The sequence below is a fragment of the Anopheles funestus genome, chromosome X, assembly GCF_943734845.2.
Source record: "Anopheles funestus chromosome X, idAnoFuneDA-416_04, whole genome shotgun sequence".
Lineage (NCBI taxonomy): Eukaryota > Metazoa > Arthropoda > Insecta > Diptera > Culicidae > Anopheles > Anopheles funestus.
This window is the reverse complement of record NC_064597.1, coordinates 18,628,731-18,656,463: the sequence shown is the minus strand read 5'-3', so window position 1 is coordinate 18,656,463 and position 27,733 is coordinate 18,628,731. Positions and strand designations below refer to the sequence as shown.

General features: G+C 43.4%; 1 protein-coding gene and 1 long non-coding RNA gene across 4 annotated transcripts in view; one reads left to right on the top strand and one right to left on the bottom strand.

Annotated features, from left to right (window-relative positions):
* Positions 1 to 3,766: 3,766 nt before the first annotated feature.
* The window catches only part of LOC125768956 (uncharacterized), a 49,008-nt gene continuing 25,041 nt past the window's right edge, over positions 3,767 to 27,733 (bottom strand). Inside the window, exon 3 of one of the 3 annotated variants that reach the window (XR_007418993.1) lies at positions 3,767 to 8,310. The gene's annotated coding sequence lies outside the window, so the exon portion shown is untranslated. Of the gene's footprint in view, positions 9,602 to 27,733 lie in introns of all 3 variants that reach the window. The other 2 variants (XR_007418989.1, XR_007418978.1) reach the window with 2 other exon arrangements.
* On the top strand, positions 22,608 to 26,989 carry LOC125769696 (uncharacterized). Its single transcript, XR_007419082.1, has 3 exons — positions 22,608 to 24,413; positions 24,483 to 24,748; positions 24,818 to 26,989. It is a non-coding gene; the product is annotated as an uncharacterized LOC125769696 (long non-coding RNA).

The following is a 27,733-nucleotide window of genomic DNA, read 5'->3' as shown; positions in this document are numbered from 1 at the left end:
AAAACATTCTCCAGAACTGTCAAAGGCAGTCTTCAAAACAAAAACAACAACAATGAAAATACCAAATCACCCAAGAGCCAAGCTAATGAAACAGAAATCAATACTAACAATACAGAAATCAGCTTCATACAAACAAAAAATCACATTACAGAGAAAGAAAATAAAAATACGGAAAATACTACTTACAAAGATAATCAATACACAGAAACGCGCAAAACACCAGAAGACATTATTTTCAGCGATACAGAAATAATTCTTAGTGACTTAGAAATATTTCACAGCCCCATTAACAGAAATAATTTTTAAATATCGCCATAAATAATTAATTACAAACAAATACGAAGAAATACATACATAAAAAAAGCAAAAAAAAATCTATAAATAATTAAGTAAAACAAAATAACATAAAATTTCATCAGGGATAAACAACACTGATATATGTATATATAGCGCATACTGTTAAGAAAGGCTGTTTTAAGGTTGGGATTGTCTTCTTGCTCGCCGCATTCTTTGCTTCATTGTCTTCCAGCTGGTTTCAACGCTGCAGTTGAAATTAATATTAAATACCATTGATGCTCAAGTCGGATTGTGAATTTAGTTCGCATGTTACCTTTTAATTGCTCAACGTAAGTGCTAAAAGATAGTTGCCAAACGATTAGCTTCAATCAGAATTAAAATCCCCTTTATGCCGAATCATGCCCAGTCCAGAGGTTGGTCATTTGGAAAATCAAACACGAGCTTCATTAAGCGAAGCGTTCCAGTCCAGTCACGCAGCTTCCTTTAACGACGAGAAACAATTCTCATCTATAATTATTATTGCTTGATTATAAAGTTTGTCATATGTTCAACAATATTATATGTTATACTTGCCTTTGGAACTGTTACTCTCGTTGGAACTTTCTGCTGATGTTTATCAGGTTTCAGAGCATCATCGACATTTTGTGATTCATGTTAATCTTCTATAACAAAAAACTGTAAATAAAAAAAGTTAAATATATAGTCTTTTGCGCATCATTTTACGCCGTATACATGTGTGGCGACGTTGTGCAAACCGTACTTTATACGTCTTAAGTACAAGTATGGTACGCACACACCGCGTGCGTATTGCAACGCACACTACTGCGACTTACAATGTAATAAAACACATTACACGTTTTAATAAAGTATACTAGTATACGAAAGACAATCCATCGATACGCCCAACCAATTTCAACCAAGAACCCCGTACATGCGTGTTGCATGACCTCACGTTCTGTTAGTTGTTGTTCGCTGAATCTTTCCACCGGTGTTAAATTGAATGTTAATTTTTTGGATAATATTGTTACAGGAGCAGGTGTGTTGAACAATTAGCATGGTTTTAATCAATAGATGTACCTAAAACATTGAATTGTATAAGAATGATTTGTTGGTTAATCGAAGCGCAAGCGATTAACAAACTCACAAACTTCAAACAAAAAGTTGATGATCACGGAGATAATTATAAACATTCTCTCTGGATAATGATAACAGCAAGTCTCGGAATAAAGTCCTTAAAGTTTCTAATCTTGCATTGGTGTTGTTTCCGTTGGCAAATTACCGGAAATAACGTACCCAAGTTATCGTATCGATAGCTCGATTCCTCTAGCAAAGCTTACAGGAGGGGCTTTTATATTCGTAAGGTGCTCGCTATTGATTACATCGATTCCGGCCACTTCCCCGTCGAATGGAAGAGGCAACGGCTAGTGCTGTTCTCGAAGGCCGGGAAACCACCCGGAGAATCATCGTCGTACCGGCCAAGCTGCCTGCTGAGTGTTCTGGGAAAAGTATTGGAGCGACTCATACAGCGCAGACTTACGGAGCATCTGGATGCAACGGGCGGTCTCGCTGATGCCCAATACGGATTCAGGAAAGGACGCTCAACCATGGATGCCATCAACAGGGTGATTGCCAACGGAAGGGTTGCGCTCGACAAGAAGCGCAGGGGCGATCGACTGTGTGCGATGGTAACAATCGACGTGAAGAACGCCTTCAACACGGCCAACTGGACAGCGATCGGAGCAGCTCTGCAGCGAAGGAACACGCCACCGTACCTCCAGGCGTTGCTGCGGAACTACTTCACGAATCGCACGCTCCACTACGAAACGGATGAAGGAATGGTCTCGCTACCAGTATCGGCAGGTGTCCCGCAGGGTTCGGTTCTAGGACCAACACTGTGGAATGTTATGTACGATGACCTTCTTCGTTTGGAGCTGTTCGGAAAGCGTGCGGACATTATAGGGTTTGCTGATGATGTGGCGTTCACCCTTATCGGGAGGGACCCGCAGGAAATCAGCAACCTTGCTACGAGGAACCTGGAGATGATCGAGCGTTGGATGGATGGAGTGGGATTGAAGCTGGCCCATCAAAAGACCGGCTACATGATCTTCTGCACTCATCACAACCCGCAGGTAGGCCAACTACGTGCGGGGACACACACGATCGTATCCACGGAATCGCTCAAGTACCTGGGGGTCGAGCTCTGCCGCAAACAGCACCACGGTCGGCATTTGGAGAAGGTTTGCAGTAAGGCATCACGTATCACGAATGTCTTGACCGCTCTGATGCCGAATAAGTGTGGCCCAAAAAGCAGCAGAAGGAGACCCTTGGTTAACGTTGGGAATAGCATTGTCCGTTACGCGGCACCATCGTGGGGACGGACGCTTCTTCAGAAGGACGTTCACCGGACCACGGTTCAGAGGGCGCACCGCACAGGAGTTCTTCGAGTGGCCAGTGCCTTCCAAACGGTCTCCTACGATGCCGCTTGCGTGGTCGCAAGCACTATCCCGTTAGTTCTTCTCCTAGAGGAGGACATCCGCTGCCACGACGAAAAGGTAGCGAGGGGAAGTCCAGGACCAGACATACGAAAGCGGCAAAGGGAAGAGACCATGGGACGCTGGCAACAACAATGGACAGCCGGAGCGGGGCAGCCGAGATCGCCGGGGATGAAGACGAGGAGAATTATCGCGGACATTATGTCCTGGGTAAATCGCAAGCACAGAGAAATTGATTTTTATCTCTCTCAACTCCTTACAGGGCATGGGTTTCTCCGGAGCTACTTCGTCGAAAAAGGCATCCTCGACGGCTCGCCAAACTGCCCGGTGTGTGAACACCAAGTGGAAGATGTCGACCACGTAATGTTCCACTGTCCACGGTTTGCTCGAACCCAACACGAGATGCAGCAGCAGAGCCACACCCGCTTGACGATAGAAAATCTTGCAGCGGAAATGTGTGCCAACAGCAACACATGGGAAGCAGTCCGGACCGCCGCAAGGACCATCTTCAGAAACCTCCAAGTGAGATGGAATGAGGAAAGTCCACCTACGGCCAGACGGAGACGACAACAACGACGGCGGAACACGGAACAAACGGGACAGCAACAGCTGCCGCCGTGACCGCACCAAAGGATGACGACAACGGAAGCAGCAGCAGCAGCAACGAGTAACCAGAGTAGCAGCAGGAGCTGAACCCCACCGGAAGTAGCGGCTACGGACGGGCGGAATCAAGCAGCAGCAGCGGAAGGAAGGCACGAAGCAGCAGCAGCAGCTGAGACAACTAGGACGGATGACGCAGTAGCAGCATTGGAAAGCAGCAGCGCGTCAACAGGATGGGTGCATCGCACAAACGTTCCTGTATGGAGTACTACGCACATCAAGCGCATCGGCAGGGTTCGGAACAGGTCGAGGAGTGGATTAGTTAGGGTCCCATCGGCTGCCGGGTCCGCTTCACGCGCCCAGCGTCACGATGAATCCCACATAACCCATCTCGGAGGGAGTGGTTTGTAGCCGCAAGCCGCCCTTCGAGGTGGGTACCTTTTGAAGGTTCCCTCCCCGTTAACAAAAAAAAAAAAAAAAAAAAGGTGCTCGCTATTGCCGGATAATCATTTAAGTATGGCTAAACACCCATGTACAAGAGAAGGCAGTTCTAAAACAAAAATAAAGAAATAATGAATTTAATTATCTTCATTTAAATAGCTTCAAGTAAGTTTGACACAAAATTGAAAAATATCCGTAAATGAGAGAAAACAAAACGAATATTGTTCCGGGATCCAGCATTTGGGCAGCTATGGTTGTTTACCTGTTGCGGTGATTCTTGGTTCACAACTATTTTCGCCCGAGTGTTTTCTGCCACGCGTTTTTTTCCACAGTGTACTCTGTGCGTAGCAATTACAAGCGAATGTGACTAAAAGTATTGTTAAAGTGGAATAGTTTCAAAAATTTTGCCAGTAAGTAGATATGGAAAAATATATGTGTATAATATATGTGTATCATGTTTGTATCATGTCTTGGCCAGAGATTAAAAACCAGCAGGAGAAGCAAAAGAACGCTCCATTAAGCGATTCTATTTATACCTCTCTTACTTCAACGTCATCTGATGTAAATGCAACGCGAATGCTGCAATATAAGATAGATAAATTGATATGTTAAATGTAACTAAACACGTTACACGCTATAAAAAATGGAAAAATTCTAACTATTATTAAAATTTTCTATATACCAGCAATACAGCAATGCATCACCAAATATAACAAACCAACGGTCACAGACGCTGATTTAAAAACTATGGTCGCTCACCAATTAGGCATCGATGACGTCACAGTAATAAAGCTGCTGCGACGGGATCGCGATATGAGCACACTCACCTTTATATCAGTCAAGGTCGGGCTGTCGCTGGCGCACAAAAGCAAGGCATTATCTCCTTCTACATGGCCATCTGGTTTGGTCTTTCGTGAATTCACCGACCGACGCACTAATGTACAAAATTTTTGGTATCCTGCACCGCAGAACCCACCTCGCGACCCACCAATCGATATCATAGTAAACACGCAGCACATGTCACCGCACACAGAAACTACCTCACGTGCCAAACCACAGATAATTCTTCAAACCGATCACACCACACACACCGCACCACTGACAACAGCATCAATTCGGCATCCTGCATGCTCTACACGACAGCGTAAGTGTAATTTTAGAGCGGATGAAACCCTCTGATTTGCTGTTGCTGCTGGGTGATTTTAACACCCCGAATCACTGTTGGAGCGTATCGCCTACGGACACCAAATGCTACATTCCTGCTTCAACATCCGGTAATGACTGGCTACTCACGGACGGTATGACCCTTAATGGACTGTCACAGATTTCGGGAGTGAAAAATATGATCAACCGCCAACTCGATCTTATTTTTGCCAATCCTTTGGCCGCATCGTCCTGCTCTAATGTCTGGGAATCATCTACACCGCTGCTTAAACTGGACAAATACCACCCTGGACTGGAATTTACCTTGTCAATCCCATCGATCATACCGGCTCCAGACACATTCATCGAAATCCTGGCATGAACAGAATCAGACGTTATAATTTTCGTAAACTTGACTACCCTACTTTCGAACGGATCGTAGCTAACTCGGACTTTAACTTCATCGAATCTGCTGCAACAATTGACGACACCGTGACTCAACTGAACAATGTTATCCTTTCATCCTTTGCCTCTTGCTGTCCTTTTCAATACCCGCCCTCCATCCCGTTGTGGTCGAACAGATGTCTAAGAGCTCTTAAAGCTGACAAGAAACGTTCGTTCCGGGCTCTAAGACGTGCTCGTACATCCCATGCCATACAAGTCTATAAATACGCTTCGACTGCATAACGTATCTATAACAGGGCATGCTACAAATCATACCTGGTACGCCTTCATTTTAGATTTTCCAGTGACCCTCGATCATTCTGGCGTTATGTCAATGCTCGTCGCAAAACCAACGGCATCCCCTCCACTATTTCCCTGGGCAATGACGTGGCTGATACACCCTCTGGCTGCCGCGAACTGTTCGCTAGGCATTTTTCTGGCGTGTTCGTTGATCCATGCAGCACTACAGTGTCTCTCTCGGAAAGCTTGTCCCTCACACCTAGCAACGTTTTTAGTTGTAACACAATCGAACTAAATGTAGAAGTGGTTCTACAAGCCCTAACAAAACTCAAATTTTCTTTTGCACCAGGTCCAGATGGAAAACCATCCTGTGTCGTAAAGAAATGTAGTGCTTTTTTTTGCTCCAATTTTGCTTCGTCTGTTTTCAAGATCGTTTAGTGATGGTAGTTTTCCAACTATATGGAAAACTTCCTGGATATGTCCTATCTTTAAAAAGGGAGATCGTTCAGTCGCGTCCAATTTTCGTGGTGTCGCAATCCTTTGTGCTATGTCTAAACTCTGTGAATCCATCGTCCAATCGTATATCCTTCCTATAGTGACTAAGTACATTTCTCCCCACCAGCATGGCTTTATACCTAAACGTTCTACTTCGACAAATCTTATGTGTTTTGTGTCTTTTGTGATGTCCAACATCGTCCGTAAAAGTCAAGTAGACGTAATTTATACCGACTTTAAAGCAGCCTTCGATAGTGTTGCTTCGTGGGCAACGGAGTAACAAACTTTGATTTTTACGCTAGTTTGAGCACTTTATTTAGCTAACCGCAATTTAGCTTTCGTCGGTCTAATTTGGTAGGATTTAGGTTTTTGCTTGGGTCGCTTTTAAAACGTATCCTCTTTGCGTCTACTTTGCTACTAACGATTACCGATCAGCTGACCTGGCGCCAGGCGCCCCTGACCTTTGTAGCCCTGATTGACCTATTTTCTTATTCGTCCTGCGTTAATGCATCCCTTCTACTCGCTCTAACGCAGCTCTTATCTCTCGCTCACTACATAGACTAGCGCCATCTAGCGCCCAATAGTACGATCGTGGATGTATCGATTAGATCAACTCGATCACCCGATGACAGCCGGTAGAACAACAATCGGTTGTCAATCTCCGCAATAATATTGTGCCAACAGATAGTTTGCCCCATGTTTTACTCTTAGCAAAACACGCGAAACTTGGATTTGGAAATCCAATTCTATCTTGGTTGGGATCCTTTCTCTCAAATCGATCCTATACAGTTATATTGAACAACTCATTTTCTTCGTCATTTGTGGTGGTCTGGTGTCCCTCAGGGAAGTGCACTTAGTCCTATCCTTTTCTGCCTTTTTATCAATGACTACATCTATGTTCTCCCAATTGATGGACATCTCCTTTATGCTGACGATATAAAAATCTTTCTTCCCGTGTCCTCGTCCTCCGATTGTCGATCTCTCCAGAGTTTTGTAAACAATTTCTCTCTGTAGTGTTTGTATAATGGGTTGGTGCTCTGTCCAGCTAAATGTTGCGTCATCTCTTTCGGGAGACCTGCTGCTGCCCGGCTGTCTTGGGACTATTACCTATGTGGTACCCAAATAAGCAGGGAATCCACTGTGAAAGATCTTGGGGTCTGGTTGGAAGAGGGTCTCTCGTTCGCTACTCACACCAACCATGTGATCAATAAAGCGAACAGAGCATGAGGCCTCATTATGCGCATGTCTTCGGAAATTCGCGATCCTCTTTGTCTTAAGGCACTGTACTGTTGCTGGGTTCGATCCGTTCTTGATTATGCCAGCGTCGTGTGGACTCCAGCTGAAGGTACTGGTATGCAGAGACTAGAGAGAGTTCAGAGGAAATTTACGCGCTTCGCAGTACGTAGATTTCTTCACGGTTACTCCGTTCCTGTACCCTCTTATTCAGTTTAATAGAAATTGAAACCCGCCATTGGCAAGCGCAGTCCTACTTCATTGCCTGCATCCTTTCCGCCGATTTCGATGTTCCTTCCCTTTTATCTTACCTACCACTGCATTTTCCCTCTCGCAGACTTCGCGACAGGCCTCCCATCTTTATTCCAACCCGCCGTTCGGTTTTTGGCCAGAATGATCCCTGGTTAAGAGCATGCGCTGCTTTTAACAGAGACCATCACCTGTTCTATTTCAACGTTCCCATTTCCCACTTTCGCACTCGCCTCCTTAATAATTCCGCTTTCTCCTTATAACCAATCTTGCTTCCTCTTACAACATCTTCCATATCCCGTTCTTCCTACTCCCCTAGATTTTAAGAACCATTGTTAAACCCATGCGGCAGACAATTTGAAGAATAAATGTCAAAGTACATAAATAGCAGTATTCCGGTGACAAAATCCAAGTCGTTGAAAAATCATCAACTGGTTCCAGGCCCGCACAAGTCAGCTATATCTTCTGCTTCTGCAGGTGATCTTGTATTTCACGTGGCTGGGAAACGATCAAACGCAGATGGCAGCAATATTCCGGTGTGGAAAAGCCGATGAAAGCTGTTTTGTCTAAGCCACCCACAAGCGAAGTCAGTTGTAAGCCATCTACATCCATGGCGATTGAATCCTGTACTGCCGTGAGAAGGATTCCAGTGCAGCAACGAAAAGTAACGAGTGACCTTTCCGCGAATGTTTTAATACAATCTGACGACAGTATTATAAGATCACCGCTTCGAAAATCGGTTAAGATAGACCATAACGTGGCTGATCAGCCAGGAACAGCGATGCCATCACATGATCCAGCCAACAGTTGGATACAGCCGATTCAATCACTTACCCTAACGGAAGGAGAAAAACTGATATTAAAAGAAATGGCAACAATGAATCGTAAAACTTCCCAAATGCAGGTTATACTGGACAAAATTATGAATGTGTTAGTACCAATAGACGATAATGATACACCAATAGAGGAATTTAATTTTAATAGAATAGTAAATGTAGAGGACTTTAAATGAGGAAATTTTAAATGACAGCAACTATTTTAAGAATGTAATATCTGGAATCAGTGCAGTAATAACCCATCAGGAAGAAAAAAACAGAATGCACGAGGCATTAGATATAATTTTTGAGCCTAACTTCCTAGCGTTGTGTAGCTGGACTGGTCAAGGAAAGTTAGGTTCAAAAATTCCATTTAAAAATATTTAAAATATTTTAAATTTGTTTAAAAACATTGCGCGTAATAGGTTTGGTGTAGAAATAGAGACGGCATTTTTTTTTTTTTGCTCGGTTAGAACGGCCTTGCCGTATCAAGACTTATTTTACCACGTAGCAGGATAGTCAGTCCATGCTACGGGGGAACGGTCCGGATGGGATTTGAACCTGGTCCTGCCGTGTGGACGGGCGCCGTTTTTCATATGCACCACCGGGCCGCCCCGGATAGCGCATTTGTTGAAACTTTTTTATTAATAAATTAAAACATGCGCAAGGTAGAGTTAATCTGTTAGGTATAAGAAAATCAACTTGTCACGATCGTCATAAGAAATAGTTTTAATTTTAGATTATAATTTCCTAGCAATAACTAAGACATACGGTCTGACCATCACTATAGAAATAAATTTAACACATATTTAATACACATTTCAAGTATTCTGTAAATTTTCATAATGTACATAAATTATAAAATAATAAGATACAACTTATTCAGTTCAACTAGAGCACTTACGAGCGATTCATAAGCTTGTTCCCTACGAAACAATCGAGAGGAGCTTTTCTCAAAACTATCTGTGTTCTCGATCTGGTGCTGGTTTACCTAAGTTGGTGCATATGGGTACGACAAAGCATTCTCGTCCAACAGTAGCATCTTTCAAGTTTGTATGAATGGATTTATGAATGAGTATAAATAAACAGTGCCAAAAAGATTACCTATAGTTGCACCCCTCCAATCCGAAGCAGAACTGTAGAAAATTGCACCTGGTGAAACAGAATTCCTGTTTCGTTAAAACGCGGTTCTACAAAACTGCAGCCTAATGTCATTCTTTATGTCAAAATGCTAGATCCTTGAGGAATTCTTGCATGATGATATTACCTGTCAACAATTTCCCGCTCGATTCTGCTCGATGTTTTGACAGATCCGGGCTAAAAATTTTAGCTTTCTAACTTAAGGTATCATAGACCCCTAGGTCTTCTTCTTCTTCTTCTTTGGTTGGTAGGTTGTATCCTCCTATGGTTTTGGTCTCTACCATAATCAGAGGCGTACTACAATGGTGTGGAAAGAGAGGACTGTGGTGTGCATTTCTCTTGTTTTCCTTGTTTGTGTTGTATTCCGTATTTCAATTTGTCATTATATTGCCGTCAAGTGTTGGGAGCTGTCACAGTGTTTATGTTATTTACTTTAGTTCTATGTTGCTATGTGTATTTGTGTGTGGTTTTTGTGATTGGTTGGTATGATTTCAGGGATTCTTTTGTTTTTTTTTTTATTTACTATTATTACTATTATCTTTTTTTTAGTTTTAAGATTCTTTTTTCGGGGTTTGTATCTTGGAATTGGGGTTGTACTTATTGTCTTTACCTATTTTCTGTTCCTAAGCTATTTTTTCCTTTGATTGATCTTGTTTTATATCTGCCTTGTTTGTATACTATTGTTTTAATTGGGGATATTCGAACTCCTTTTTTAAAAGACTCTACGTGAACAAAGTATCGCGAATTTTTATTAGAGGGTTTGTACCTGTTTAGTATTAATATTCTTAGGTAAGACTATCTGTTATTAGGATTTGGGCAGAGTGTCGTTACGTATTGCTATGAAGTTTAGGCACATAATATCCGTCTCTATACTTATGTATATTCTGAGATTCCCCTATCCACTTCATGTATGAAGTTTCGGGATCTCGGTTGTGTTCTATTGTTTTACAAGTATTCTTTTGTTGTCTAGTTATTGATCCGTGATAGTGCTTTTTGTTGCTGGTTGTTTTTTTTGTATGTATGTATGTTTTTCTTGTTTTTCCTTAGATTGTTATGTTATTGTTGTTTATTAGTGTGATAATTTTCTTTAAGAGGTTGCCTGAGTGTTCTTGCCATTTTTGCTTTAAATTATTTATGCTTATATCCGTGGGCCTGTTATACATAAGTATATAATCATCATCATCATTTCTGGCCTGCTCTGTGTCGAGCACGTCGCGAAGACATTGCCTGGTCGCCAATCCGTTTACAAGAAACTCGGTTCAGGGCTACATTCCTGCACCGCCAAACAGCTCAGCTAGCTCGTGGTTCATTCTCCTTCTCCACACGCCCTGCTCGCACACACCGCCAAAGATAGTCCTTAGCACCCGCCGTTCGAAAATAGCGAGTGCATTGGCATCCTCCGTTAGCAGAGTCCAGGACTCGTACCCGTAGAGGACTACCGGACGTATCAGTGTGCGATATATCGTGCATTTCGTGTGTTGCTGGAGCCTTCTGGATCGCAGGAGTTTGTGGAGCCCGTAGTAGGCACGATTTCCCTGAACAATGCGCCTTCGGATTTCGCTGCTCATGTTGTTGTCCGAAGTTACGATCGTACCAAGAACTCCTCTACCACCTCGAGATCGTCGCCGTCAACTGATACTCTGCTCCCGAGTCGGGCTCTATCACGGTCAGAGCCTCCGGCAAGCAGGTACTTTGTCTTCGTCGCATTGATCCTCGATCCAATCCTATCGACCTCGCGTTTCAGTCGGGTGTATGCGCCGAAGACCGATATTAAACAGTAAACAGGAGAGTCCGTCCCCTTGCCTCAGACCCCGGTGAGATTCGAACGATTCCGACAGCATGTTCGATACTCTCACCTTGCACTGCACCCCATCCATAGTGGCCTTCAACAGCCGTACCAGCTTCCCAGGGAATCCGTATTGCTGCATGGTGTTCCATAGTTCGGTCCGATCTATCGTATCGTAGGCCGCCCTAAACGTACGGACTATATGATGGTCGAATAACACCCTTTTCGAGCCACTCATTTATTTGTTATCTTACTATACGCCTTTCCAATGGAGCCAATCTACGCGGATTCGCGCGAATCAAACTATTGTCATGCATGCTTAGTTCACAATTAGCACGAAATCCTTCGTAGGGTACGTAATTCTTCACAATTTTTGCGACCTCGTGCCGCCACTCGCTTGGAACGTTTAATTCATCATTTTCATACGAAAATTTATAAATCCACAAATCCAGATCCTCTTCCGTCATTACGTCGTTTTTGTTTGCACTTTTTTGATCGTCGTTACCTTTCTCACACTGTATTGTAACGGTCATTGGTAATCATAAAGTCAACACTTCTGAGGAAATTCATGCTCAATAACACAGGAACTTCTAGAGCTGTTCGTTACCTTGCCACCCATACCACTAAGCGGCTGTGTCGTTGCGTTCCACTTCTGCAAGTTTCTCGGAATCTTATTATGCACATCTGCTCGTAGCAACGATACCTCTGTAGTGTAGACGCACCTTTAATCGTTAAGTTCGTTCGTTAAGTACATGCGTTACAGTTACATACTTACATAACAGGTTGGCTGATAAGTTCCCGGTCTAACAAAGAAAAACACATTTTTTTGTCAAAATACGTTTTTATTGTTCAACATAGTTCCCTTCAAGAGCGATGCAACGATTATAACGACCTTCCAATTTTTTGATACCATTTTGGTAGTACTCCTTCGGTTTTGCCTCAAAATAGGCCTCAGTTTCGGCGACCACCTCTTCATGCAGCCAAATTTTTTCCCTGCGAGCATCCTTTTGAGGTCTGAGAACAAGAAAAAGTAGCTGGAGGCCAGATCTGGAGAATACAGTGGGTGGGGAAGCAATTCGAAGCCCAATTCATGAATTTTTGCCATCGTTCTCAATGACTTGTGGCACGGTGCGTTGTCTTGGTGGAACAACACTTTTTTCTTCTTCATATGGGGCCGTTTTGCCGCGATTTCAAACGCCTTCAAACGCTCCAATAACGCCATATAATAGTCACTGTTGATGGTTTTTCCTTTCTCAAGATAATCGATAAAAATTATTCCATGCGCATCCCAAAAAACAGAGGCCATTACTTTGCCAGCGGACTTTTGAGTCTTTCCACGCTTCGGAGCCGGTTCACCGGTCGCTGTCCACTGAGCCGACTGTCGATTGGACTCAGGAGTGTAGTGATGGAGCCATGTTTCATCCATTGTCACAAATATCCAAATATTGATGAATGATATGACCAACACGTTCCTTTGATATCTTTAAGGCCTCTGCTATCTCGATCAACTTCATTTTACGGTCATTCAAAATCATTTTGTTTTCATCGGTAACCACCTCTTTCGGGCGTCCACTGCGTTCACCGTCCTCCGTGCTCATTTCACCACGCTTGAATTTTGCATACCAATCAATTATTGTTGATTTCCCTGGGGCAGAGTCCGGAAACTCATTATCAAGCCAAGTTTTTGCTTCCACTGTATTTTTTCCCTTCAGAAAACAGTATTTTATCAAAACACGAAATTCCTTTTTTTCCATTTTGTTCACAATAACAAAAGTTGCTTGACAAAAGACGCTCTGTCTCACAAACTAATTGACATACAGACGTCAAATTTTGACACGAATCATTTGAAGGTTGGTACTATATAAAAATAATATGCATTTAATACTAGCGGCGAAATCTATGTGTCAGACCGGGGACTTATCAGCCAACCTGTTACAGATTACTTTCTAAGTGTTAGTGTTAAGCTTTGTATAAAAGTAGATAATAAAATCCGGCGGACCTCTTTTCCGTTTGGACGTACTACAGTTCAAATCATATTTGTTGCTACATTACATGGCGATCCTGCCAGGAGCGACGAATAAAAGCGAGTGAAAAGAAGAAGAAAAGAACTCGTGTAAAAACGGAACTGGTATCTTGCGAGTGCAATTACAATCCTCGCAACGTGTGATAGGAAAATACCACCAAACAAGAAAGAGAAATACAGCGAGTGTCGTTACAATCCTCGCTACGCTACAATCATCGCTACGACGATCGTAACATACTACCAAAGAAAAGGAGAAATACAGCGAGTGTCGTTACAATCCTCGCAGCGTGATAAGTGAAACGCTAGGTCGTCATACGGCATGCGCCACCTTGCTGTATACTACTAGTATAGTAAAAATACTATAACACTGTATTGGGCAACCGTTCCATAGCGTGTGAGAACATCCAACAAGTCGTGTTGCAATTCTTTTGAAAGAACGGCTGCAAACTAGAGATGTGCAAAGTGAGTAAGAGTGAGATAGTGAGTTGAAACATTGTAGTGAACGAGTTTCGTTCACTCATCACGACGAGTTTTAGCGACTCTTTTTTCTCTTACTCACTCATGAGTGTAAACATGTAGCCGTGGTGAGTCGAGTTGCTAAAAGAGTAAATACGTGAGTTGAAACGAAAATGAGTTGAAACAAAAATGAGTTGAAACAAACATGAGTTGAAACGAAAATGAGTTGAAACGAAAATGAGTTGAAACAAAAATGAGTTGAAACAAACATGAGTTGAAACGAAAATGAGTTGAAACGAAAATGAGTTGAAACAAAAATGAGTTGAAACGAAACGTTTGATACTCATGAGTTGAAACGCAATACATGTGTACAATACCCAAACTAGCCAAATTAATATATTTCTCGCTCTGCCTAACTATCAAACATGCATAAGCGAACAAGCGGGCTAGACTGATCGGCATTGACATGAAACGGGATACTTATTCGGATATTTATTATCCTACTCACTCATGAGTATATTAATTTGGCTAGTTTGGGTATGGTACACATGTTTTCCGTTTCAACTCATGTATGTATATCAAACGGTTGGTTTCAATTCATTTTTGTTTCAACTCATTTTCGTTTCAACTCACGTATTTACTCTTTTAGCAACTCGACTCACCACGGCTACATGCTTACACTCATGAGTGAGTAAAATGACCGAACCGGGTTTTTTATGACTCCGAAATGAGTCGATAAACGAGCTGACTCCTTATACCGACTCATTCACTCTGAGTTGACTCACTGAAAAGAGTCGTTATTCTCATCTCTACTGCAAACGCATCGTGGTGTGTGACAACTGGACAGCCGGTGACCGGAGACGACGGAAAAGGTGACCGGAGACCTAAAGAAAAGACGTCGGCGAGACGACTACGTATTATCGTTTATTCAGTGGGGAAAAGTGCGCGTATTACAAAACAGTGCGTTTATGAGAATGTGATGAACCTAACCTACAATTCGTGAGCGACTCATATCCTTCGACAGACCGCGTGCCACGTGTGAAAACATAACCTCAAATTCGTGTTCCTATCTCGTGTGACTGAATTCTATTCATACTATTTTCATGTCCAAACCTATTAAACTTGCTATACTAAAGGCTGTCCCACCTAAAGCAAATACCCGAAGTTCCAAAAAGAAGATAGACCCTACCGAGACTGCTAATATAAAAGCTGAAATGGCTACAAAACTTGATTTGAACATTGCATTAAAAATCGTAAAACCTTTTGCCGGTTTAGCAACCGACCTGCCTAGCTACATTCAAAGCATTGAGCTGTTAAAGGATTATTCGGAAAACGTGAGTGAGAGTGAAATAATTCGGTTCATAAAATTGACACTTACAGGAGCTGCACACGGAGCAATTGATGGTGCAATTACCTTAGAGCAAGCATTTACTAAACTTAAATCGCGTTTCTGTGTTAAAGTTACACCTGCGGCAGTCGAAAGCGAAATGAAATCTACCAGGCAAGGATCAAAATCCGTGATGGAATACGGTTTATTAATTGAAAATCTATTTGTAAAGCTAACCGCTGCACATGTTTCAAAATGAACATTTAGTACCGAGTCAGCTGCAAAACAGGAGGAAAACAAAACGTCATTGCAGATGCGTTATCTAGACTCAAAAGCTCAAACCTTAAAAACTTGAACAATCATTTATTCCAAGTAGTGATGCGATCGAAAGCTAAACTGGAATCAAGTAAAGCGATCAATAACGAAACAAATAATTCAAAAAGCGACTCACGTATGGTATATCTGGAACTTAACATTGATTCTAAGGTGGACAAGCCAATATTTTCAACAGAAAAGATTACATTTCCTTCTATTATGAGCATGACTGACTTACGAGGGGCCATGACGAAGATAAAGGAACACGAAAAGAAAATAAAAAAGTGAATATGTCTTACCTCAAACGAAAAGGAAAAGCTTATAAACGATTTACTGAACAAGATGAAACTTTTAAATATGAATGGGTTACCAAAAATAATCAAATTGAACAAGACAGTTAAAATTATTAATGAAAAGGATATAGGAAAAAAAAATTAATTATGAATGACCATCACGTACTCTGTAAAACACTTTGGCCCACGCTGCTTGTTCGTACACGTACGCAATTCGTGCCCGAAATCCCCACAATTGTAAAGCTGCGGGGCCACGACAGTTGAGACTTTCCCTCAAACTTCCTCAGTCACTCAAATCCCTCAAAAAGCGTCTCAAAACCAGTGTTGCCGAGGCCGTTTGAGGTTTTCCTCAAATTTGGTCGCACAAACAATCACTCATGCTGCCTCTCTTTTCGTCAGCGACAACAAACAGTGTGTTGGCGCTAACGCTTGCACCTACGCCTGTAAACGTGCGTTGGATGATAAAACGTCAGGACACGCATCCGGTTAATGAAATGTGCGTGCGCTGCGTCAAGCGATCAGCCTCTTTTCCATCCAACCACCGAGGAGACAGGACGAGTTTTAGTGTTCGCATCACCCCGCTCACACTCAAAACACCTGTTGAACAATAAACGTAACACAGTGTTTGACAAATGCTACGTATTTCGGCTAAAGTCTGAAACACGACCCCCCCCCACTCACGGGCACTCATTTGAGTGACTTTCTTTCGTGCAGGGTGGTTCGAAATCGGTTGCGTGTTTTTTAATTATGTTTCGAGACACAGACACCTGAGGGCATGGCCGTCGAAGAAGAAAATGTAGCAATTGGTGCCATCTATCGACCACAGGTCAAAGATTGGCGATCCGTTGGAGCTTTCGCGAATAGCTCCGGCCACAGACATGGTAGCGATTAGTGGTACATGGACGAAATCTAGCCACAAGTGCCATCTAGCCATGGCCAGAAGAAAGTGTGGCGATATCTTGGATACCGGCGGAGCTATGGGGCAAAATTGGGCCAAAAATGAGGAAAATTTTACGGTTTCACAAACAGCGTATGGAACTTGGTTCCTCGATGAATAAATCACTTTTCACTATGCGAAAACCTCCTTACAATTTAATAGTAATTGTAAAAAAAATTAAATTCAGGCCACATTTCATAGTCTCCGAACCACCCTGTACGAAAAATTGACACGCAGATGAGTGACCGTGAGTGGGGGGGGGTCGTGTTTCAGACTTTAGCCAATTGTTTTAAGGAAAAGAAAGTATTTAAACATTTTATCAATCAAAAGAACGAGATTCAAGGGTAGTCTTTCGCATAGAAAGTTTAGCTTTTAAATTAAAACGAATACATAAATTGTGTCACACACTGTGCAACAAATGAACAATTTACAGTCGCAAAAAACAAAAAAATAAACAAACAAATAAGGTGGTAAATTATAATTAATGTAAATTTTAGTTCTTCAGTAGGTATTTGCAATAACAATGGCACACGAAAAGTGTACTTTCGTTAAAAAAAAACGCAAACATAAATTTGTTTTGTTTACATTCTTAACAGCTGAGGCATAGGAACTGTCAAAACGATTCCTCAAAAAAAGTCTCAAAAAGTTTTTGAGGTTTTTGTTGATCGGCCAGGTTTTCCTCAAAACGCAAATCCCTCAAAATCACTCATGAGTTCCTGAGGTTTTGAGTTCTGAGGGAATCCTCAACTGCCGTTGCCCCGCAGCTTAACACCGCCGCTTCGCGTTTTCCTCTTTTTTGTTCCCAAGATCCTCACGCTTCGTTTTGTTTTTGGCAATCTTCGTAACTTTTTCGAAGTTTAACAGTTTCTTCTTCAACTGTTCGATCGTTTGGGCTTCGTATAACAAGTATTGGTGATACTCATCATCGATGATCCCGTTCACGATGTACTCGCATAAACTTGGCTCATCCAGATTAATCGGGAGCGCAAGTCGCTGCATTTCATAGATATAATCGCGCACGGACTCTTTTGTCTTTTTCTTGCGATTCGTCAAAGCCAGATGAATACCATTCGCCCTTATGCGTGGTACAAATTCTTTTATTAGCGCCTTTTCTAGCTTCGCGAAACTGCTAACACTGTTGCGAAGGGAAAACACAAAACGCTTTGCTGTACCGATCAGCTTCTTACGGCACATTATCAATTGTTGTTCGTCGTCCCATCTTATTGATTTGCAGACGCTTTTGAGTTGCATCAGCCACATACGCACGTCCTCGCCGTCTTCCGCATCGAAGGTTTCTAAGCTATCCTCCATGTCCCTGAAAGAGTACACTTTCATCCTTCGCGGTGCGTGTCGTCGTATTTTAGGTGTTGATGTACCACCTGACGTAATAGCCGTCCGATACATTGCATCAGAGTCGTCATTCTCGTTTTCCTCATCATCATCCTCGTCTTGACTACTTAAGTCGCCAATGTTCGTCGTTTTCGGAATGTGAGTCGTCTTTCTCACATGTACCGTCTTCATCATGCTCAGCGTCATCGTCGTTATGCGTTTGTGAGACGCCTTCCTCATCCACGCCGTCGTTGTTTGTTTTGCGATCATAATGCTTCTGGTTTCCTTCACTCAAAAGATTATCAATTTCACCATTAGAATTCGTCGTATCCTGATGGTTAATATTCTTCGCGGCGAGATCCGTCTTTCCACCGGTAGTTGGCAAACCTAGGTTTTCGCATTCTCGTACCAAGCCGATTTTGGTAAAGTTTTCACACAGTCGCCATTTCACTGCTTTATACGATTTTCCACTTCGTCTTAATTTAGACAAATTCGCTTATTGCCTTAAGCTCTCGTAATCACTCTATTCCAGGTGGGAAGAAGAAATAAAAAGAGAGTTTATTATGAGTTAGTTATGTGTGATTCAACGTTCACGTCGCGACTGATCGTCCTACCGATCGATCCCCTCGGCATTGACACGATTAGGGTTGCCGTCGCGCAGTAAAACAGGGTTTTTCGCGTAGCACCCGTGCAAGCTTGCTTAAACAAAGAAATTAGTTGCAGGACGCAACAGATATTGTAATTCTACCGGAATCAAAATCAGTAAATAGATATGGGTTGTTTATCCCATAATACCTGACGAGATACTTAATCGTGGCTCCGCTACCTAATCAAGAAGTAAAGGCAGTTGCGAAGAGTTTTGTTGAGAGAGTTACAGATAACGCAAAAAAACGAACTTTAAAAAAATCCTATCTAGCTTTTAGGTTACACAATCACTTTTTTTGGTTTCGTGTGCAATTAGTGTGTGTTGGTTTCACGTACCTTTCGTTCCGTAAGGGTTAACAGCTGTCGTTGAATAGGTGCGACTCTCGATGGCGTTACTCTATGTATCTTCTCTCGTTCAACCCAGCTCTGCGGCACGCTGTTCAGGATTCTGGGATTTGGTCGCTCGGCTCGATGGTTTTTTGCGATGCTGGATTCTGTCGCTCGTCGCGATGGTTTTCTCGGTTTAGTTTTGCACTGCACTCACTTAACGTTCACAACACAGTAACAATGTAGACTCCTGGCAGGATCGCCATGTTATTTTTGGCTTTCTTCCCCTTTTATTATGTTTAACGTATGTTACGCCTCAAGCGAAACAACCGTTCTTTAGAGTAGAATAAATAGGGGGTGAAAAGGCCTTTTGGTCTCTCTCTGCTCTCTCCTTGCTGAGTTAATGTACACAAGAGTCGACCAAACGGTTACTATTTTCACACGAAAAAACGCGCAATTTTCCGAAATTTCCCGCGAGCAAACTCGCGGTCACTAAGCGGTAAATCTGAAAGTTCACATTCAGCTGTTGAGCAGAATCAGTATTTTTACTATTTAAAGTAAGTTAAAAACGATTATTGGAGTAGATAGATACATTGGCGTGGTGTTAAAAAAACCTCTGCTTGTTCTCTGAGTCGCTAGGGAAAGAGCCCTGGCGCCAGCTTCGTTGGGCTTTTATTCAGCGGCACTCATCTCGCTCAGCCGAATGTCCTCGCTGAGCCGAAGCTCCTCACTCAGCCGAAACCGCTATCTAGCGTCATCTAGCGGGAACGCGACGTGGCAGTGAAAGTTCAATTGAACCGTTTTGCAGAACACTGGGCCCCGGTGTTTTGAGCTGTCAAAACACCATCTCGTGGTTCAATGTCAATAACAGCGATCTTCACTGCCGGCCGCTCTAGAACCTTTCCGCTAGCGAGTTTCACGTGCACTTGCCTAATTTCTCCGTCCTTCGATGGTACTGTCCGTACTACGCGTCCCTTTGGCCAGCATCCACGCGGGAGGTTGTCGTCGACAACCAGCACCAGATCATCTTCCTTCAAAGCCCGCTTCGTCTGGAACCACTTGCTTCGTCTGGTTAGCGTTGGCAAGTACGAGGTGACCCATTTTCGCCAAAAAACATTTGCGTACGCTTGAGATGTCCTCCAGTTGTTTCGCAGGCAGGCCGCCGAGTCATCTAAGCTGCTAAGGGGTTTCGTCCCAGCTGATGAGCCTAGAATAAAGTGGTTGGGTGTCAATGGCGCTTCGTCTTCACTTTCTACGGGAACTTGCGTGAGCGGCCTTGAGTTTACTATCAACTCCACTTCCATCAGCCAGTTCGCGAACACCGCATCTGTTGGCGCACGTGCAAACCGCATGTTGTTCAAAGTGCGCTTCACCGTTTGCACCAGTCTCTCCCATGCCCCGCCGAAGTGTGGAGCAGCCGGCGGATTAAACTTCCATATCGTGTCTGGAAGGTGCATCGCTTCAACCAACTCGTGGGTGTTGACTTCTGCAATAGCTTCTTTCAATTCGCGATTTGCTCCTACGAAGTTGGTGCCCCGGTCCGAGTAAATCTCCAACGGCGTACCGCGACGAGCGATGAAGTTCCTCAGCGCGAGGATGCAAGAGCTGGTTGACAAACTTGTTGCCACTTCAATGTGGATCGCCCGGATGGTCAAACACGTGAATAGTACTCCCCAGCGCTTCTCCTGCCTCCGTCCGACAGCAACAAGGAAAGGACCGAAATAATCGATCCCAACGAATGAGAACGGTCTGCAGAATGGAGAAAGACGCGCTGCGGGAAGTTCACTCATTGTGGGTGCCGTAGGTGTAGCGTCACGGATTTTGCACGTCATACAGTTGTTCCGTACCCGATGACAAGCGCGCCTCAAGGCCGGAATGTCGAACCTTTGCCGGACTTCGTTCATTACGGTTTGATGATTTGCATGTTGGTAGCGTCGGTGGTAATCATCAATTATCAGGTCGGTGAGGTGGCCAGTTTTTGGTAAGATGACAGGTCGTTTCATGTCATCGCTGATGTGCTGGCAAGCGTCGATGCGTCCGTGTAGCCGTATGACGCCGTACGTGTCCAGGTAGGGGCTTCGCCTAAAAAGAGTGCTACTTTTTTTAAGATTTATTCTGTTTCTTTTAGTATCCGCCTGCCCCTCCTGAAGGATCCTATACTCATCTGGGTACTCTTGACGCTTTACTTGTATCCAAAGTGTGCGTTCGGCTTGTTGCAACTCCAAATGAGTTAACGGTCCCAGGATGCGCGAAGCTTTTGGTTGGCGCGCGTTGTTAATAAAGCGCCAAACATACGCAGCTGCTCGTTGCAATTTTCGCCATCGCGAAAATCGGTCGATGGCTATTAGTGGTTGTGTTAGATGGTGCACTGTGACGGTTTGACGCATTTCTTCTTCCGTGGTACGGACATTTAACGACGGCATGTCCCATTCATCTTCGGGTTTCCGTAAGAAATCAGGACCGTTAAACCACTTGGTAAATGTGGTGTGTGGGTCAAGGTTTGACCACTTAGTGCCCTCATCGGCGACGTTGAAAAGTGTAGGCACCCAATGCCATTCATTCATGGTGGAGTTTTCCAGTATCTCTCCTACCCTATGAGCTACGTATGTGCTGTAGCGTCTGTGATCGGAATTGATCCAACATAAGACATCTTTTGAATCTGTCCACAGGAATCGGCGTTGAATTGGTATTCGGTGTGCCTTTTCAATAGTTTTAGCTAGACGTATCCCTAAAACTGCCGCTTGTAGCTCCAATCGGGGAATGGAGATGTATTTCAAAGGCGCTACTCTAGTTTTACCACCGATCAATGCTACCTCGTGTTGCCCGTTCGACTCGATTCGAAAATATGCCACTGCAGCATATCCATCTTTACCAGCGTCGACGAATATATGTAATTCAGTTTTACAACTGTTAAGGTCGATGGCGAGGCGGTAGCATCTTGGCACTGAAAGCTTTTGAAGCTCAGGTAGGCATGCGAGCCATTTCTTCCACTTGTCTTCCAAGTTGGTTGGAATTTTCTCATCCCATCCAGTGCCGGCGCGCCACACTTCCTGAAGAAGTACTTTGAGGAACAACATGAAAGCTGCGATTAAGCCAAGCGGGTCGAAAATGGTCATAAGAACGCTCAAAAGTTGCCGCTTAGTAGGTGTTATTTTTCCCTCTAGGACCTCTTGTGCTTTATTCGGCAATTTAAATTGGAAGGTCTCACTATTAGCATCCCACCACATGCCGAGTACTTTTTGGGTTGCAGTCGAATGGTCTAGCATCATCTCTTTCAAGCGGTTCCCGTTGTCCCCGACGACCCGTAAAACTTCATTTTTGTTCGCCATCCAGTTGTGCAGTTTAAAGCCGCCTTGCAAATGGATAAAGGTTACTTCTTTCGCTAACCTTATCGCTTCTTCTAGTGTTTCTACACTAGTCAACATATCGTCAACATAATGGTCTGACTTTATGCATTCTGCTGCTTGCGGAAATTGCTCGGCGTATCTATCACCGTTTGCATTTTTTACAAATTGTGCGCAGCTTGGCGAACAAGCTGCCCCGAAAGTCATTCGCATCATGACGTATTCATCTAGTTCTTTCTGTGTTGCATCGTTTCTCCACAGGAACCTTTGGCTGTTTTGGTCTTCTTTATTAATCAGGACCTGATGGTACATCTCCTGAATGTCCGCTGCCATAGCGACTTTGAATTCTCTAAAACGGCATAATACGGACGTTAATGGTGCTAATAAATCGGGACCGGTTAGTAGCATTGAGTTCAGTGACACTCCATTTACTGATGCTGCTGCGTTCCATACTATACGCACTTTGCCCGGTTCATTACGATTAATTACCGGGAAAATAGGTAAGTACCACTTTCGAGGATGTGCTGCCTTTATCTCGTGATCGGTAAGTTTTCTTACATAACCCTTCGCTACGTGATCGGCTAATATCTGGTTCATTATCAATCGGATGTGGGTCTCCTTTTCCATTCGTCGTTCTAAACAGGTTAGTCGTTTCATTGCCATTGAGCGGTTGTTAGGTAATGTCACATCATCGTAGCGCCATAACAGCGCGGTAGTGTATATATTATTAACAAGTTTTGTTTTTTGCTTTAGGATCATCATTGCTCGCTCTTCATTTTTGGAATGGGTACTCACGTGTTGTTTGTTATACGGATCATCCAGTGCGAACCCTCCTTTAAGTGCGGCATCAATCTTCGTATCGATATTTTAGCAATCGCATAGTTCAATGCAGTGGGTGGCTACTACTTTTGCTGTGTTTGATACTACCTGTGAAGAAATACATCCTGAAACTGTCCATCCCAGGCGGGTCTTTGTGGCTATGGGCTCATTTACAGATCCTTCAACAGTTTTTAGCGGCACGGTTATGTGGTAATTATTCATACCTATCAGCAGTCTTGGTGGTGTCTCTCGGTACAACGCTAGCGGTATTGATGACAGATGTTTGTAGTTTGCTCGTAGTTCCTTTTGCTCAACACGCTGCGCCGGCAAACCCAATCGATGTACGGTCCGCACATCTATCTCGTACACGTGGTCGTTACTCTTAAGTCCCGATATCCCAATACTCACATCCATTGATTTGTTTTCATAGCGATGTTGACCACCGGTCCACTTCAGGCAAAGTGGTTTCAGGATTCCTGACGCACCAAGCTCTTCCATCAGCGAGTGTTCGATTAGCGATACAGACGCGCCTTCGTCCAGTAGCGCGACGGTTTGTATTCTTTTATCTCCTGCATGTAATACGACCGGTACATGCCTGAGGACCCAACAAGCATTTCGAGCAGTTTTCGAGTGAATTTAGGGATCTCGCCCGATTAGATCTGGTACCAGCTGTCGCCGGCGACATGACGACGGTGCAAATGCATGCGGTGAGTGACTGTGTTCGGCAAACCACGAGTGGGAGTGAACGTTTGTGCGGCCATGATCGCACACACGTTGTTTTTTTCATTCTTCGTCTTTGTCACTGTCAAGGATCGCTGCTGTCAGCCATTTTGATTGTTTTGGTTTTTGCGACGCTTCCTCATCGCATCATTTCAAGTTGCGATTTTAATTAAGAAAAGTGTAGTTTATTTAGTTAATTTAAGTGAAAAATGTTGTAGTGCTATTAATAAATCTAGTGTGTATTGCAATTTATCTTTTGCAAATGTGGTAGTGTTTGTTGTTTTGATTGTTTATGTGTTTACTCCAGGTAAGTATTGTGTATTTTTTTCGTCATTGAAGTGTTGTCTTCCGAATGTTTTAGCTAATTGTTAGGTGCGGCTGTGGAGCATGTCTTTCCGGCTTCCTCTGTCCGGATAATACATGATGCCATAGCACTGGAATGATCTAGCCAAACCACAATAGTTTCGGAGTGCACTTTCATTGCCGTGTCACCGAGATGTAAGGTAACATTGCGATTGGATTACCGAAGTATTCCATCTAATTGTATGTGCTTGTTTTCTTTTTGGAAACAGCTAGCATCACCGTCAATATCGACAACGGAAACAACAACCAGAACCGGCGCGATGGCAGCGAAATATCGTGGTGATTGTTCTTCCGGAGGGCTTCCGATGTGTCGATGTGGCAATAGATGAATAAACATCAGTAACCTACTGCGTAACCTACTTCTCGTACTCTGGACTGGGCATGATGTGGCTTAAAACGGAATATAATTCAGCTTGAAGTAAATCGTTGGGCAACAATCTTTCGGCACATACGTTGAACACGTGTCAATTAAAAGGTAACATGCGAACTAAATTCACAATCCGATTTGAGCATCAATGGTATTTAATATTAATTTCAATTGCAGCGTTGAAACCAGTTGGAAGACAATGAAGCAAAGCCAACGAGCTCACTGTGCTCCTCTCCGCATCGTGCCGAACGGATCGCTGACGAGCACCTTCCTGGTGGGGCATGAGTCCGGCATCCTCATCACGTGCCCCAGCCATCTTATCCTTCCGGCTTTGATAACCGTCAGGATATCTACACCGCCAAACAGCTCAGCTAGCTCGAGCTCAGCCCTGCTCGTACACACCGCCAAAGATAGTCCGTTCGAAAATAGCGAGTGCATTGGCGTACTCCGTTAGCATAGTCCACGACTCGTACCCGTAGAGGACTGCATCAATGTATTAGGACGTATTAGTGTGCGATATAACGTGCATTTCGTCTGTTGCTGGATCGTCGTCTGGATCGCAGGAGGTTGTGGAGTCCGTAGTAGGCACGATTTCCCTAAAATGTGCGCCTTCGGATTTCGTTGCTCATGTTGTTGTCCGATGTTACGATCGTATCAAGGTAGCAGTACTCCTCTACCACCTCGAGATCGTCGCCGTCAACTGATACTCTGCTTCCGAGTCGGGTTCTGTCACGATCAGAGCTTCCGGAAAGCAGGTATTTTGTCTTCGTCGCATTGATCCTCGATCCAATCCTATCGGCCTCGCGTTTCAGTGGGGTGTACGCGCCGTAGAGCGATATTAAACAGTAAACAGGAGATTCCTTGTCCTTGCCTCAGACCCCGGTGAGATTCGAACGATTCCCACAGCCTGTTCGATACTCTCACCTTGCACTGCACCCCGTCCATTGTGGCCTTCAACAGCCGTACCAGCTTCTCTGGTGTTCTCTGGTTTAAATGTTAGCTCAGACTAATTAGACTTCAGTTCAGACTGCGATTAAGTTATGTTTGTTTTTTTTTTTTTAATTGTTGCTAGTTCAATGTCTTTAAATGAATTAAAATTAATTTATGTACAAAATGTAATACGAGCTTTGCTAGCGCTATGAATATTTTTTTAATTAATTGATAATCACTTATTTTAATGATAATTATTTTATAATAATTATAATAATTAATTATAAACATGATCATAATAACAGTAATTATTATTATAGTTATAATAATTACAATTAATTTTCAAATGTACGAAAAGCATTTTGTAAATTAACATATAAATAAGGCTTACTAATATCTAATCTATTCCATTATTTTATAATAATTATGATAATTAATTATAAATATGATCATAATTACTATAATTATTATTATAATTATAATAATTATAATTAATTTTCAAATGTACGAAAAGCATTTTGTAAATTAACATATAAATAAGGCTTACTAATAGTTATTGTTAACAAATTTACTAACTGTTCTAATTATACAAGCGTTTAGTTGTAGGATTAACTCAGTAATAAGTGAAATTGTAAATAAAATGTTTTATTAACATAAATAAAAATTATTAAAATTAAATAATTTAAAATTTGAATTTGAAATCTCACGTGTAGATACACCTTGACCACGAATGAACCGGGCTGCGTGGATCTCGCCCGATTGACTTCCATTCGGCCACTGTTCGACCAGAACTCAAAATTCACTCGAAAACTGCTCGAAATGCTTGTTGGGGAGTACGTCACTTGCTGCTGTGGTAGAATGGGAGAAATTATTAATTGCTTTACCTGGAGCCGAAGCGGGGTTATGCAGCGTTGGATGGTGTTTCGCTGTACAACTGTCCTTTCCACAGACACGGGTTTCTCGACACAGATTGCGATGCTTTTTTAAGCAGTGCTTACACCACGATTTCTGTCGTACCAGGTTCCACCTTTCAGATACACTCATACCATTGTATGCGGCGCACTCAGCTGGGTGTCTGCATCCTTGTTCACAGGCGCATCGCTGATCTGGTTTCGGGCCGGCAGACTGTTCCACGTGCATGTTGACATGCTTTCGATGTTCGGTGCTGGGTGAGGGGTGCGTTACGAGCAGTGCCGCCTTTTTAATTGTCTGCAACCATTTTCCAAAATCCTGCAACGTGTTTTGTGAGGTAGTTACACGATGTATGCCCCACTGCAAACGAACAAAGGGAGGAAGTCGATCGACTAGTTCCTGCATCAAAGGTCCATCGAATCGGTTTTCCACTTCACTTGACCTGAGCGTTGCGCAGATTTCTTCCACTGAAATAGCGAAATCGACTAGCGTGTCCAACTTATCGCCCTTCGGAGGTGCTTGACGACGTATCTGCTCCAAAAGAGTTAAAACGACGATCTCTGGCCGACCGAACATCGATCTTAGGGTTTCCATCACTTCTTTGAGGTTATCCGATTTGCGAAGACGACACTGAACGGCCTTCAATGCCTTTCCCTTTAATGCTTGCTGAAGGCGTATGGTATTCTCTCCATCGGAAAATCCACAAAGTCGCGTAGTTTCGTTAAAACTCGCTTCAAACATCGACCACTCGTCTGGATTGCCAGAAAAATACGGCAATTTCCCTTTTACAGCTTGACGGGTTGCAACTTGGCTTCTACTAAGTTCATGAAAATCATTTTCACCGAACTCAGAATAAGGTTGCCGACCACTGGAAACACGTGCTTCAGCGCCATTGCTTCGCTCCATGCGCTGAACAAAGTTGCCTAGAACTGCTTCAAGCCGCTCTACGATGTTAGGTTCCTCTCTTCGCTGCACGCGGCTCGTCCCAAGTTCTTCCATTAGCTTATGGAAGCAGCGGCTAATTTCGTCAAGCGTATTAGCGTTCGGGGCGCTTGACTTAGCCACATGGTTCGGTGATGACGTGGCGACTACCGGTCTCATTCTGGCAGGGGGCTCCTCACCTTGGCCGGGTGCTTCATCATCGAGCGTCACTGCTGCGGGTTGAGCAAAATACACGGACGGCGTGTCGAACGTACAATCGTCGAATCCCTGTCTGCCTACCGGCGGTGTGCCAGGCACGCACATCTGGCA